This window comes from Orycteropus afer, unplaced genomic scaffold (assembly GCF_000298275.1).
Source record: "Orycteropus afer afer isolate SDZICR_OR568_19922 unplaced genomic scaffold, OryAfe1.0 scaffold00387, whole genome shotgun sequence".
Lineage (NCBI taxonomy): Eukaryota > Metazoa > Chordata > Mammalia > Tubulidentata > Orycteropodidae > Orycteropus > Orycteropus afer.
Genome location: NW_006921974.1, coordinates 3,004,801 through 3,017,600, shown reverse-complemented (window position 1 = coordinate 3,017,600; position 12,800 = coordinate 3,004,801).

Genomic DNA, 12,800 nt, shown 5'->3' with positions numbered 1-12,800 from the left:
AGCATAGTGGCTAAAGCACTTGACTGCTAACCAGAAGGCTGGTGGTTCAAACCCACCAGTCACTCCTCGGAAGGAAGGTTGGGCAATCCTACTTGCGTAGTGATACTGCCTCGGAAACCCAAGGAGGGGTCGCTAGGAGTCGGGGCCGACTCGACGACACATAACAACAACAACAACATAACAAGTTGATAGTGTTAGGGTTAGGCCACCTAGAGACTGAGGATTATAGAAAAGCGCTTCAGCTTACAGTGAGGGTATAGCACTTTCCACCATATCGCATCATATCTAATCACTCACCCACCCATGTTGGATAGTATTTACCTACCTCCTAGACCATTTCCCCCCCTCTAAGGGTAGTTTTGTGTGATCAAAGGGTTTATTTTATTTTTAAGGGAAGGTAAACCAGTATGGATTATACCTCAACATAAAAAAAAAAAATCCTCACAACTGGGTCAATAGGCAACATCATGGATCCACAATCAATGCCCAGCAGTCAAGAAATGAAATGACGTATTTCACTGGGCAAATGTGCTGTCAAAGACCTCTTTAAGGTACTGAAAGGCAAAGATGTCACCTTGAGGACTAAGGTGTGTGCCTGACTCCAGCTATGATATTTTCAGTCACTTCATATACATGTGAGAGCTGGAGAATGAATAAGGAAGACCAAAGAAGAATCCGTGTCTTTGAATTATGGTATTGGCAAAGAATACTGAATATAAAATGGATTGCCAAAAGAACAAACAAATCTGTCTTGGAAGTACAGCCAGAATACTCCTTAGAAGTGAGGATGGTGAGAGTTCCTCTCATGCATCTTGGGCATGTTATCAGGAGGGACAATTCCCCGAGGAAAGACATCATGATTGGTAAAGTAGAGGGTCTGTGAAAAAGAGGAAGACCCTCAAGGAGATGGATCAACACAGTGGCTGCAACAATGGGCTCAAACATAGCAATGATTGTGAGGATGGAGCAGGACCAGGCAGGGTTTCATTCTCTTGGACATGGGGCCTCTATGATTCAGAACCAACTTGACAGCAATGGGATTTTATTCTTTAATAATGATGTAAATGTATACTTGGGAAATATTTTATTTCTTTCATTACAGCAACATTTCTTTTACTATGCAGCAAATATATTTTCAATTAAAATGTAGTTGCCTTTTTTAAAGCCAGAGTTTCCCTTTCTCTAAAATAGTTATGAGGGTGACAATTTATGTTGCAATCAGTTATTTTGTATGATTCATGAAGAAACACTTTAAAAATAACTTTGTCATAAAGACAGAAAACTGTTTCTTCATGATTGTGATTCATCATAATTATTTTTGAACATTTGGTAAATCCTGTTTCTGTGAACTTTTAAGAAGAACTTTAAAACCCATTAAGAGCCTGTTTAAAGCCCTCCTTTAGGGATTCTGCAAAGGCTTCACTTGGTGAAGAAAATGGGCTTCAGGTAAGCATGGTACATGGTTATATACCCTATTTTTACACACATAACACATGTAATACAGGCTTTTTGCAAATTGCACAACCCCTTCACACATTGGTATCCTATGTGCACTATGTGCATTACATGCCTATGCACGTTATTTACGTTAACACATTATACGTGAAAAATACACTATTTTCTGCCTTCTCATCTTTTCAAGTCCTCCTCTGAGAAGCTCAAAGAAGTCAAGAAATCATGTTGTGGAACTGCAGGAGTTGCAAAGAGAAACAGCATGGGCCTGCAATCCTTCAAACATGCCATGTGTCTGGGCTTCTGGGCCCAAGAGGCAAGCAGGGTGTCAGAGTGTGTATCGAAGGGTTTCTCTTTCACAAGAGAGAAAAGGTTACCATGCCAGTTCTTAAAAAGAGACACTTAATGGAGCCACAGACATATTAAGAAAAACAGGATATCGCAGTGGTAACTGGGACTGTGTGCATTTGTTCTGGGTTTGCTTAGCTGAACTGAATTTTCTACTTAAAATTTTTATTATTATTTTAGGAATGGACAAGATACTACCCTGAGTTGTACAGAATAAGCACACAACTGTCATATCCATTTTCTACCAAAGGCTATCAACTGTTTGTCCTTTAGTTATAGATTTTATTCTGCTGCATGGATCATGAGCAGAGCCAAAACCAAAACCAAACTCACTGCCGTCGCGTCGGATCCGACTCACAGTGACCCTTCCTGCCAGCCTTCTGGTTAGCAGTCAGATGCCTTAGGCACTATGCCACCAGAGCTCCCATGAGTAGAGCAGTCATAAGCATATCAGTATTATGAGGAAAATTTGCATTCTGAGCATGTATAGGTTCAATAATACCCTTTCTGGATGCTAGAAATGATGCCTAGGGCTTCCAACATTATCTGAAACTTCTTAAAGGACATTTTAACCAACTCCAAACCAAAAGAACCAAACTCACTGCTGTTGAGTCAAATCCGACTCATGGTGACCCCTCCTTGGGTTTCCGAGGCAGTATTACTATGCAGGTAGATTGCCCAATCTTCCTTCTGAGGAGTGGCTGTTGGGTTTGAACTGCCAGCCTTCTGGTTAGCAGTCAAATGCCGTAGGCGCTACACCACCAGAGTTCCTAGTTACTTTAATTCCCATTGTATTTCCAGTATCAAGATTTAAAAAGAAAAAAATCCAAGCATAGACTTCAATGGCAGTTTGAATTCTATTCTTTCATAAGAACCCAAGAGGACTTGACTACCTACCTTTTGTGAGCCACTTGTCTCCCTCTCTTGACCCTGCCACTTTCAGTACTGATGTTACCCCAGGGCTGCCTAGGTCCTTTCTGTGTTGAAATGCTCCAGCTAAGTCTCCCCCTCTCAGAACAATGCTGTCATTTGCCTAAGCACTATCTGCTTTTAGGGTCTCTCAGCCTTAAGATCTCCATGAGCAGTGATTTGTTCCTTGAAGGCCCTAATTCCATCTTTTAAGGGATAAGGAGTATACTTTTCTCTAGAAAGTTCATGAATCCTCATTTGAAATTGTAAAATGTTATGTACTTGGATTAGGGGGTGTCCTCAGTTTTCTTCAAATTCTCAAAGAGGTCATTATCCCCTAAAAGATTAAGTATCACACTAAGGAATTCTGCACTAAAGTTGATGTAGTTCCCAATTGACGGTTATTTATATTTTAACAGAGAACTCCTAGAAATAATGCCTTAACATACATAAATGGTTTTGTAATAAGGGAAATAACAGGCTCTAATAGTGGAGAAGACATTTTATGGGAGGAGACTTTTGGGTACCTCACCACATTATATGGGCAACTACTTATTTTGCCTTCTCTATCCATTTAATGGGAGCTCTGGTGGTGTAGTGGATAAGGCATTTGGCTGCTAAACAAAAGGTCAACAGTTCAAACCCACCAGCGGCTCTGTGGAAGGGAGATGGGGTAATCTCTTTCCGTAAAGATTTACAGCCTTGGAAACCCAATGAGGATCACTATGAGTCAGAATCAACTTGACAGCAGTGAGTTTGATTTTTTGGTTTGGATCCATTTAATAGTGGTGACAAAGGGCTTTGTGCCTTCTATTTCACACTGTTGTTCCGGCCATAATGAATACCAAGAAATAATACATTTTAAAATGTTAACACAAATGTCAAAGATGACCCTCATTGATCCATCCCTGCTGTCATGGACTAAATTGTGCCTTAAAAAAAAAAAAAAAAAAAAAAAAAACTTGCATTGCGTGTCAGCTTGGCTGGGCCGTGATTCTCAGTGGGTTGGCAGTTATGCAATGATGTAATCATCCCCCATAATGTGATCTGATGTGATCAGCCAAGCAGTTGTAAGAGGATTAGGGTGGGATGCAACACCTTTCCTCAGGTCACAGCTCTGATCTGATGGAAGAGGAGTTTCCCTGGTGCGTGATCTGCATCACCTTTTATCTTACGAGAGATGAGAGAAAAGCGAGCAGAGAGAGAGGGGCCTGACTACCACCAAGAAAGAAGAACCGGGAGTAGAGCACATCCTTTGGACCCAGGGTCCCTGCGCTGACAACCTCCTAGACCCAGGAGAAGATTAACACCAAGACACATGGAACTCTCCAAGGGACACTGGGCCCACAGATGTTGAAAAGAGATAAGGACTTTCCCCCAGAGCCAACTGAGAAAAAAAGCCTTCCCCTAGAGCTGGCACTCTAAATTGGACTTCTAGCCTCCTCAACTGTGAGAGAATAAATTTCTGTATGTTAAAGCCATTCACTTGTGGTATTTCTGTGATAGCAGCACTAGATACTAAGACACCTGCCTTCTGGAATTCATGCCCTAGTATAATCAATCCCCTCTCCTTGAGTGTGGGCTGAATCTAGTGACTCACTTCTAATAAATTGAACACAGCAAAAATGATGGGATGTCACGTTTGTGATTAGGTTATAAATGACTGACTTCCATTATGCTAGCATGTTCTCTCGCCCTCTCACTTGCTCACGCTGATGAAGCCTGCTGCCATGTTGTGTAATGCTTATGGAAGGGCCTACAAGGCAAGGAACCAAGGGAGGCCAACAACTGGGAGGCACTGAGGCCTTAGTCCAACAGCCTGCAAGGGTCTAAATCCTGCCAACAACCATGTGAGTAAACTTGGAAGCAGATCCTTGCCAATTTAACCTTCAGATGAAACTGCATCCCCAGCATATACCTTGATTGCAGCCTTGTGGGAGACCCTGAAGTAGAGGACCCAACTAAGCTGTGCCTGGGTTACTGACCCACAGAAACTATGAGATAATAAATGCTGTTGGTTTAAGCCACTAAATTTTGGGGTAATCTGTTATGTAGCTAATACACCTTCCAAGAGGTAACCACTCTCCTAAATTTTAGTATTCCCATAAATCTCTTTTATATGTTACATTTTTATGCATCATTCCTGTGCATGCCTTTTACTACATACATGTACCCATGATATTTGGTAGACATATTGTTGTTGTTATGTGCCATCGAGCTGATTCATAGCAACCCTCCTTGGGTTTCTGAGGCAGTATCACTGCGGAAGTAGATTGCCCAGCCTTCCTTCCAAGGAGTGGCTGGTGGGTTTGAACCGCCAGCCTTCTGGTTAGCAGTCAAGTGCCTTAGGCACTACACCACCAGAGCTCCTTTAAATGCTTTAAATCCATATAAATGCTATTGTAATGTTTGTATCCTTCTGGAAGTAGCTTTTCCCTTATCCATTTTTTCACTGCCACCATTCAATCTTTGCCCGTCCAGGACATCTTCTCTATGCCTCAGCCCCTATAAGTTCTAGGCTTCTTCCTAACCCAACCCTTTCTGTCCTGCTCAGTTTACCTGCTGTCATCACAAACCAATAAATTAAGCCTGGCCCCACCTTAGGTGAAGCTCAGCTTTTTCTCATATTGCTCTTTAAACCAAAATCTGGGCTTAAGTTCATTAACATTACATGGGCCTCTAGGTAAACCTAAGGGGCTCTGGTGGTGCAATGCCTAAGGCATTTGACTGCTAACCAGGAGGTTAGCAGTTCTAAACCCACCAGCCACTCCACAGAAGGAAGATGGGACAATCTACTTCCATACAGATTTACCGCCTTGGAAACCCAATGGGAGTCACTATGAGTTGGAATTGACTCGATGACAGTGGGTTTGTTTTTTTTTGGGGGGGGCAGTGGGAGGGTCTAGGGAAACCGAACCATTGCTTTGGTTTCCTTTGATAATAGTGCTAGGAAAACCTGAAATTCTGCATTTTTATAGAGCTTTTAGGTATTTCTGATGATATATGGAACACATACTGAGTAGCAGTATTTCACAGGCTAGACATCAGTCTCTCTGTTTACAAAACTTTGTGTGTGCACACGTGTGCACACAAAAGAATGTACATAGCTTTATATTAGCAAAAAACTAGAAATAATACAAATGTCTATCAGCAGATGAATGAGTAAACAAATTGTGGTATATCCGTACAATGAGATACTACTTGGCAATGAAAAAGAGTCAACTACGGCAGAATGAATCTTAAAAACTTTAATTGAATGAAGCCAAGTATTAAAAAGTACATACATATAATCCCACTTATAAGAAATTCTATAATGGGCAAAACTAAGCTACAATGACTTGGGACATGAAACATCTCTTTGACTAAAGAATATTTAGCCTTTAATACAATGACTCACTCAACTGTATCTGAGAAAGTTAGGAGGGGTCACATTGTGTGGGCTTTTCTCAGCAAAGTATTCACAGAGGTGGGAGGACTTAGCCTCAAGGTGGGCAGCATTCCCTGACTGGGTTAAGGCAGAACACTGTCTCCACACAGCTCTTTGTTAAATGTGCTCAAGGCCTCAGAGAGTCCTTGACAATAAGAAAAGCCTGATCCTTGTGGTGGGGGGATGAAGTGATGTTGCCCCTGACCAGAGGGCAGACCTAGGGATTTGATAGGAGTCCTGTGGTGAGGAGGGTCCCTAATAAGGCATCCCATTTGCCTACTGTATGCTTATACTCCCATTCAGGAGGAGTGAAAAGGAGATATAGAGGTGAGAGACCAGAGGCCCAGTCTGTTTCTTTCTGACTGTGGGACCTTGCACAAATTATTTAACTTCCTCGGCCTTGAGTGCTCATCTCAAAAGGGAGAAGGATGCTAATGCTAACGAGTTAACCTAACGTAACCCACTGCCATCAAGTCGATTCCGACTCATAGCCACCCAATAGGATAGAGTAGAACTGTCCCATGTGCTTTCCAAGGCTGTAAATCTTTACAGAAGCAGATTGTCTCATCTTTCTCCTGTGGAGCGGCTGGTGGGTTCAAACTGCCTACCTTTTGGTTAGCATCTGAATGCGTTAACCACCACGGGCGGCACTAGAGCTCCACTAATGAGTTACTTACTCCCAAAAAAAGAGTCAACTGAGGTCATCCAATCAGTCCCTGCGTCTGCTCTATTTTATCCTAAATGTCTCTCAAACCCTCCATTTCTCTCTATCCTCTGTGTCCTTTCCATAGTTCATTCTTCTACCTGCTCTTCCCCAGGCTTACATCCTCTTCATGCCATTCTCCACGTCGCAGACAAAGACATGCTTCTGAAAGGCAGATCTGATTACATGACTCATCTACTTAAAACCTTTCAACAGCTCCCTTTTACTCCAGGGTAAAAACTTCCAACTCCTTATCCTGGTGTACAAGGCCCTTCATGGTCTGGTACTTGACTGTCTCTCCAGTCTCATCTCATAGTGCTCCTCCCTCTGACATTATACGCTCCAGCCATAAAAGTAGTTGTTCCCCAAAGGGGCAGCCTCTCTCACCTCCAGCCTTTGCACTCGCTTTTTCCTCTACCTAGAACACTCAGCCCATTCCAGCTCCCCTGCAGAATTTAATGTCCCCGTTACCCACCCCTCAGTCTGGACTGTCCCTCCTCTGTATTCCCCCAGTACCATATGTTTCTGTTTTTGTAGCACTCGTCACCTTGCCTGAAACTGCCTTTTCCCTTGTTGGTTTCTCCCACTCAGTTGCATGGAACTGTGTCTTACTCATCATTATGTCTCCAGTGGAGCCTACTGAATGGATGATGAATGTTTAAATGCTTTGTCAACTGCAGCTTGCTATACAAGCGTTAAGTATCATATACTATCTCTGTGTTCAGATTGGTTATTTAGTATTGTTGGCATACACACCCATTTGATAATAACTAATATCACATTTCAATGACTTCATTCTGGTTCTTTCTGAAGCCCAATACTAATAAAGACTACCACTTTTTGAGCACTTACTCTGGACTAAGCTCTGTGGTCGGAGCTCTGGTAGCATAGTGCCTAAGGCATTTGAGTGCTAACCAGAAGGCTGGTGGTTCAAACCCACCAAAACCACCAGCCATTCCTTGGAAGGAAGACTGGGCAATCTACTTCCGTAGTGATACCGCCTCAGAAACACAAGGAGGGGTCGCTATGAGTCAGATCCAACTAGACGGCAGTGAGTTTGTTTTTTGTGTTTTAAGCTCTGTGGTAAGGTTTTACACGTATGATTTCATTTACTCATCATCATAGCACTCTTATGAGCTAGATTCTATTATAAACGGAACCTCCATTTTTCAGATGAAGAAATTAAGACAGGCTCAGAGAGGTTAAGTAGCTGGCCCAAGGTCATATTGTCAGCTGTGGAATCCAGATTTTCTGAATTCAAGATCCAAACCCTGCTTCAGATTTCTTTTCCAGTTCTGCCAAGTCTTCAAATTATTTCCTCCTGTTGAATGTTTGCTGCCTCCCTCTAGATAACCCTTCTTTGACTTCTTCTTCCTCTGAAGATCAGTCCGCTCTGTGCCAGGCTCTCTACAGTCTCCGTATCGGTCCGTGCCCCTGACGGATCAAGAGCGCAGGCCTCTCGCTCATCTTCCTCCTAGGAAGCAAATGCTTCTACTCTGAGGGCAGCCAGCACATATTTTACTCACTACAGTAGGCAGATGGCTGAGACTTCCTTCTGTTCCCAGGAATCACATTGGGACTAACTGCACTTGCATTTTCCATCACTAGAAGCTAATCCCAACAGTGACGTTGGGCATTGTTATTAATAGGTGAAGAAACAGACATAAAGGGAGAGGGGAAGTGGCTTGGGCTGAGTCACACAGCAAAGTTAGAACTCTGAGCTCCTCGTCCTGGACTCTGTCCCACACACCTGGCAGCCCCAGAGACTAGCTCCTCTTTGTACTCTGGGCAACAGACTCCCTGGCTAACCAAGCGAGTCTGACTTGTCTTGCAAAGAAATGAAGCAAAATCTTCCTTAGGATGGTATCTTATGATCTTTCTATTTTTACTGGTTGGCTAGAGCCCAGAGTCCCCACTACTTGCTGAATGACCTTGAACATGCCACTCAAAGTCTCTGGACACTCAGTTTCCCTTCAGTAAAATGTGAGACAAAAATGTCTTGACTGCCTCCTACCCTAGGGAAACTGAGGATGGGGTGGGGAGAAAGACTGGGGTGCACTCCCCCAATCTGTTCTGCATCATTCTTTATGTGGGTGAACCCACGTGGACATCAGAATCACATGAGTAGTCTTTCAAAATACCAATTCCTGGGCCTTAACCAGCCCAGCTTACTTGCAATTCTCCTCCCTTTCCCAACCCACCCATGTCAATGGCACTTCTTTGAGCTGAGCAACCTGGTGGTCTTTCACTTCTCTATCCAGTTCAGTCCTCTCCAACCTTAACACGCAGCTTCTCTGTGAGGTGAGAAGCACTGCCCTGGACACACTGTTTCCCCAATGTTGGCACTGCTCACATATCGCCTGTTATTTTTTACTTAACTGTTTCAAATCTTTGCCTGTTGTCTCCTCAGTTAGCTACTGGAGGATAAGGATTGTGTCATATACTTCTATTTAAAAAACTCCAAACTCACTACCATCGTGTTGATTTCAACTCACAGAGACCCCCATTGGGTTTCCAAGGCTGTAAAGCTTTATGGAAACAGACTGCCCTGTCTTTCTTCTGTGGAACAGCTGGTGGGTTCAAACCACCGACCTTTTGGTTAGCAGTCAAATGCCTTAACCACTACACCATCAGAGCTCCTTAATACTTGTATTATTGGCCCAGAAATGCCAGTTCCATTATTATCAATCAATTATTGATTGATAATATTATTAGAATAATCTTATTGGTAAAATTATTATTGTTGACTTGATGGAAAACTTGAGAGTAAGAAATCTGAAATAGTTTCTTACTTGCTTTTTGTAGGAGATGTTCTATGCCCTTTGGATGTTTTATGATCACATGGAAAGAACTGTAAACAGATACAGGAACCCTGGCTTCCAATCCTGGCTGTGTCACAAACTCCAGTTGTGATTTGTGGCAAGTCACTTGCCTTCTCTAGTCCTAAATTTCCTCATTTGTAAAACCAGCACTGATCTGTAAACTTTTCTTTTAGCTCTGATTTTTGCTTAATCTAGATAGCAAGGGGGAGCTCTGGTGGCATAGTGCCTAAGGCATTTGACTGCTAACCAGAAGGCTGGCGGTTCAAACCCACCAGCCACTCCTCGGAAGGAAGGCTGGGCAATCTACTTCCGTAGTGATACTGCCTTGGAAACCCAAGAACTGGTTGCTATGGGTGGGATCTGACTCTCTGGCAGTGGGTTTGGGTTTTTTTTTTTTTTTAGATAGCAAGGGGCAACCTTTTCCATGTCAAAGTCATTAATGCCCTTTTTTTTCTTATGTTGTTGTTGTTGTAGGCCAGCCCAAGTCCATGACTGAGGTAGGAAGTAAGTAAATGTTTTGGCCAAGTTTCCATGCATAACATGTGTGCACGCATGTGTGTATACACAAGGCTGCCCACTCCTCACCCTAGGTCTCTGGCTTTGACTGGACTTCTCTACCTCAGAGTTGCTCAGCAGCCCTTTCCAAGTACAGGACTGTGTAACCATTAATTAAAGGTATGACAGCCCAGCTAGTTTTCTTCTTGTCACTCTGCACACTCCCAACCATGGCCAGGATGTCCACTGGCATATTCAGTAAGATCTGTTCAGGCACTGTCCTTTGAGGAGGAGACAGACACAATATACCAGCTTGCCCTCATGGAGCTTCTAGTCTGCCTGGGAAGCCAGGACAAGAATGTGTGCGGAAAAGATGTAAGGGTGGACCTAGGAGCCAAGTGTTGCTTTGCTATGCGTCTAGTACCTACAACAGTGCCTGGTACTTAGAAGATGCTCAACAAATATGCAAAAATTGCTATTGTTTCTGATCTTTTTCATTTTAAAAGCGGAAAAGCCTTTCTTCATCGAAATCTTTCCTGGAACCACTATATATATATATATATACACACACACACACATATATATATATAAAAGATCAAAGCAGTGCTACCCTGCTTGAGGAGAATTGGGGTCGAGCTCTGCCTGCTCCTCTGGGTCCCAGAGACGTTCTTCCGAGCTCAATTCAAAATTGCTGTGGTCAGTTAGAAAATAGGGACAGCTCAACTCTTGCTCTCTCTTCCGGGTTAACCACAGCCATCTGGTGTCCTAACAAAACAAATGGAGATTTGAAGGACAAGGCCCTCTAAAGGAAATATCTGCATATGGAAATATCTCCCCCCTCCTCGTTCTGTTGTTGTGAGGTGGCAAGTAGATTTCAACTGACAGCGGCCCTTTTTGACAAATTAGAACTGCCTCATAGGGTTTGTTGTTCTTATGTGCCCTTGAGTCGGACCTGACTCATAGCGACCCCTCCTTGGGTTTCCGAGGCAGTATCACTATGGAAGTAGGTTGCCCCATCTTCCTTCCGAGGAGTTGCTGGTGGGTTTGAACCACCAGCCCTCTGGTTAGCAGGCCAGTGCCTTAGGCACTATGCTACCAGACTAAGTTGTAAAAGATGAACTGCCCCAGAGGGTTTCCTACTCCCTAGTCTTTCTCCCATGGAGCAACTAGTGGGTTGCAACACCTGACCTTTCGTTAGCAGCTCAGCTCTTAAGCGTTGCGCACACGGCTTTATCCCCTCCTCCTAGCAAGCGCCAATTATCAGGAACAGAGTGGAGAAAAGTTTTGAGACTTCGAGTTGATCCATAAATGTATATTAACGCAATGTTTATTTAATTTAAATAAAGAAGGAAAACAAACAAAACCAGTGTGTTCATGTTTTCCAGCATTCAATAGAAATCCAGTTGGTGTTATCTATAGGCAGTCCAGATTTGAAAATACTCCATAAAGCTCCCCAAGGAGCTGGTCTGGTCAGTGAGTAGGTGGTGCTGCTTTTTGCACTACTGCACCCTACCTTAAGGAGCTCTGGTGGCATAGTGCATAAGGCATCCACCAGAAAGTCAGCGGTTCAAACCCACCAGCATCTCTGTGGAAGGAAGAAGGGGGGATCTACTTCGGTAAAGATTTACAGCCTCAGAAACCCAGTGAGTTGGACCCGACCGGTCGGGTCGCTATGAGTTGGACCCGACCTCACAGCAGTGAGTTTGGTTCTTCTTCTTCTTCTTCTTTTTTTTTTTTTTTTACCTTAAGGAGCTCTCATGGTGTAGTGGATAAGCCACTTGGCTGCTAATGAGGTCAGCGATTCAAACCGCTCTGTGGAAGGAATGGGGCAACCTACTTCAGCAAAGATTTACAGCCTTGGAAACCCAATGGGGGTCGGTCTGAGTCAGAACAGACTTGATGACATTGGTGGTCTTGTGTTTGGCACGCTACCTTACGCTATTAATATTCCTGACCAAGTTCATGGTCAACCTTGGGCACAGGTAAGCTGCTCAGAGGGGCTGCCTGGGGAGAGCATCCCCAGCCCCATGCCTGCAAGACTACGACAGCCTGTCTGACCTGCCCTTCCCCATGCCTCCCCAGCCCCGACATGGTAAGGGAGAGAAATCAGCCCAGGGGCGCTCACTTGTTAAGGTGGTCAAGGGAGCAACGCACACCCCAGAGCTGCATCTGGAGAGACAATTTGAAGTAACAGATACCTATTTTTTTGAGACTTGTCAAAGGGATAAGGCTCTTGAACTAATAGGTTTTCATCATTGTTCATCTTGGAGCCCTTTGATACGAACCTGTTTACCTGCCCCATAGCCTGTCCCTCCTGATAAGGGCAGGCAGATAATTAATGCTGGGGACCTCATCTGACAACAAGGGCAACTGAGGGGAAACGGAGCTCCCCTCAGTCAGATAACAGCAAGTCAGAGGGAAGATGGCCTCCTCTGCCTCTCGGTCAGTCCTGACTTCACTATCTTAAAAATCTAGCTCAGGCCTGACCCTGAGAAAGAAGACAGCCAGCCAGCCGTCCCTGTCCTTTCACTATTGCTGTCAACTTCACCATGGGCAAGTGAGTTATTACTTTATATTTCCAAGCCTCGGTCTGCGCATTTGTGCGCGTGGCTCCCGTCCGAAGTGTGGGTGTGGGGTCATAACA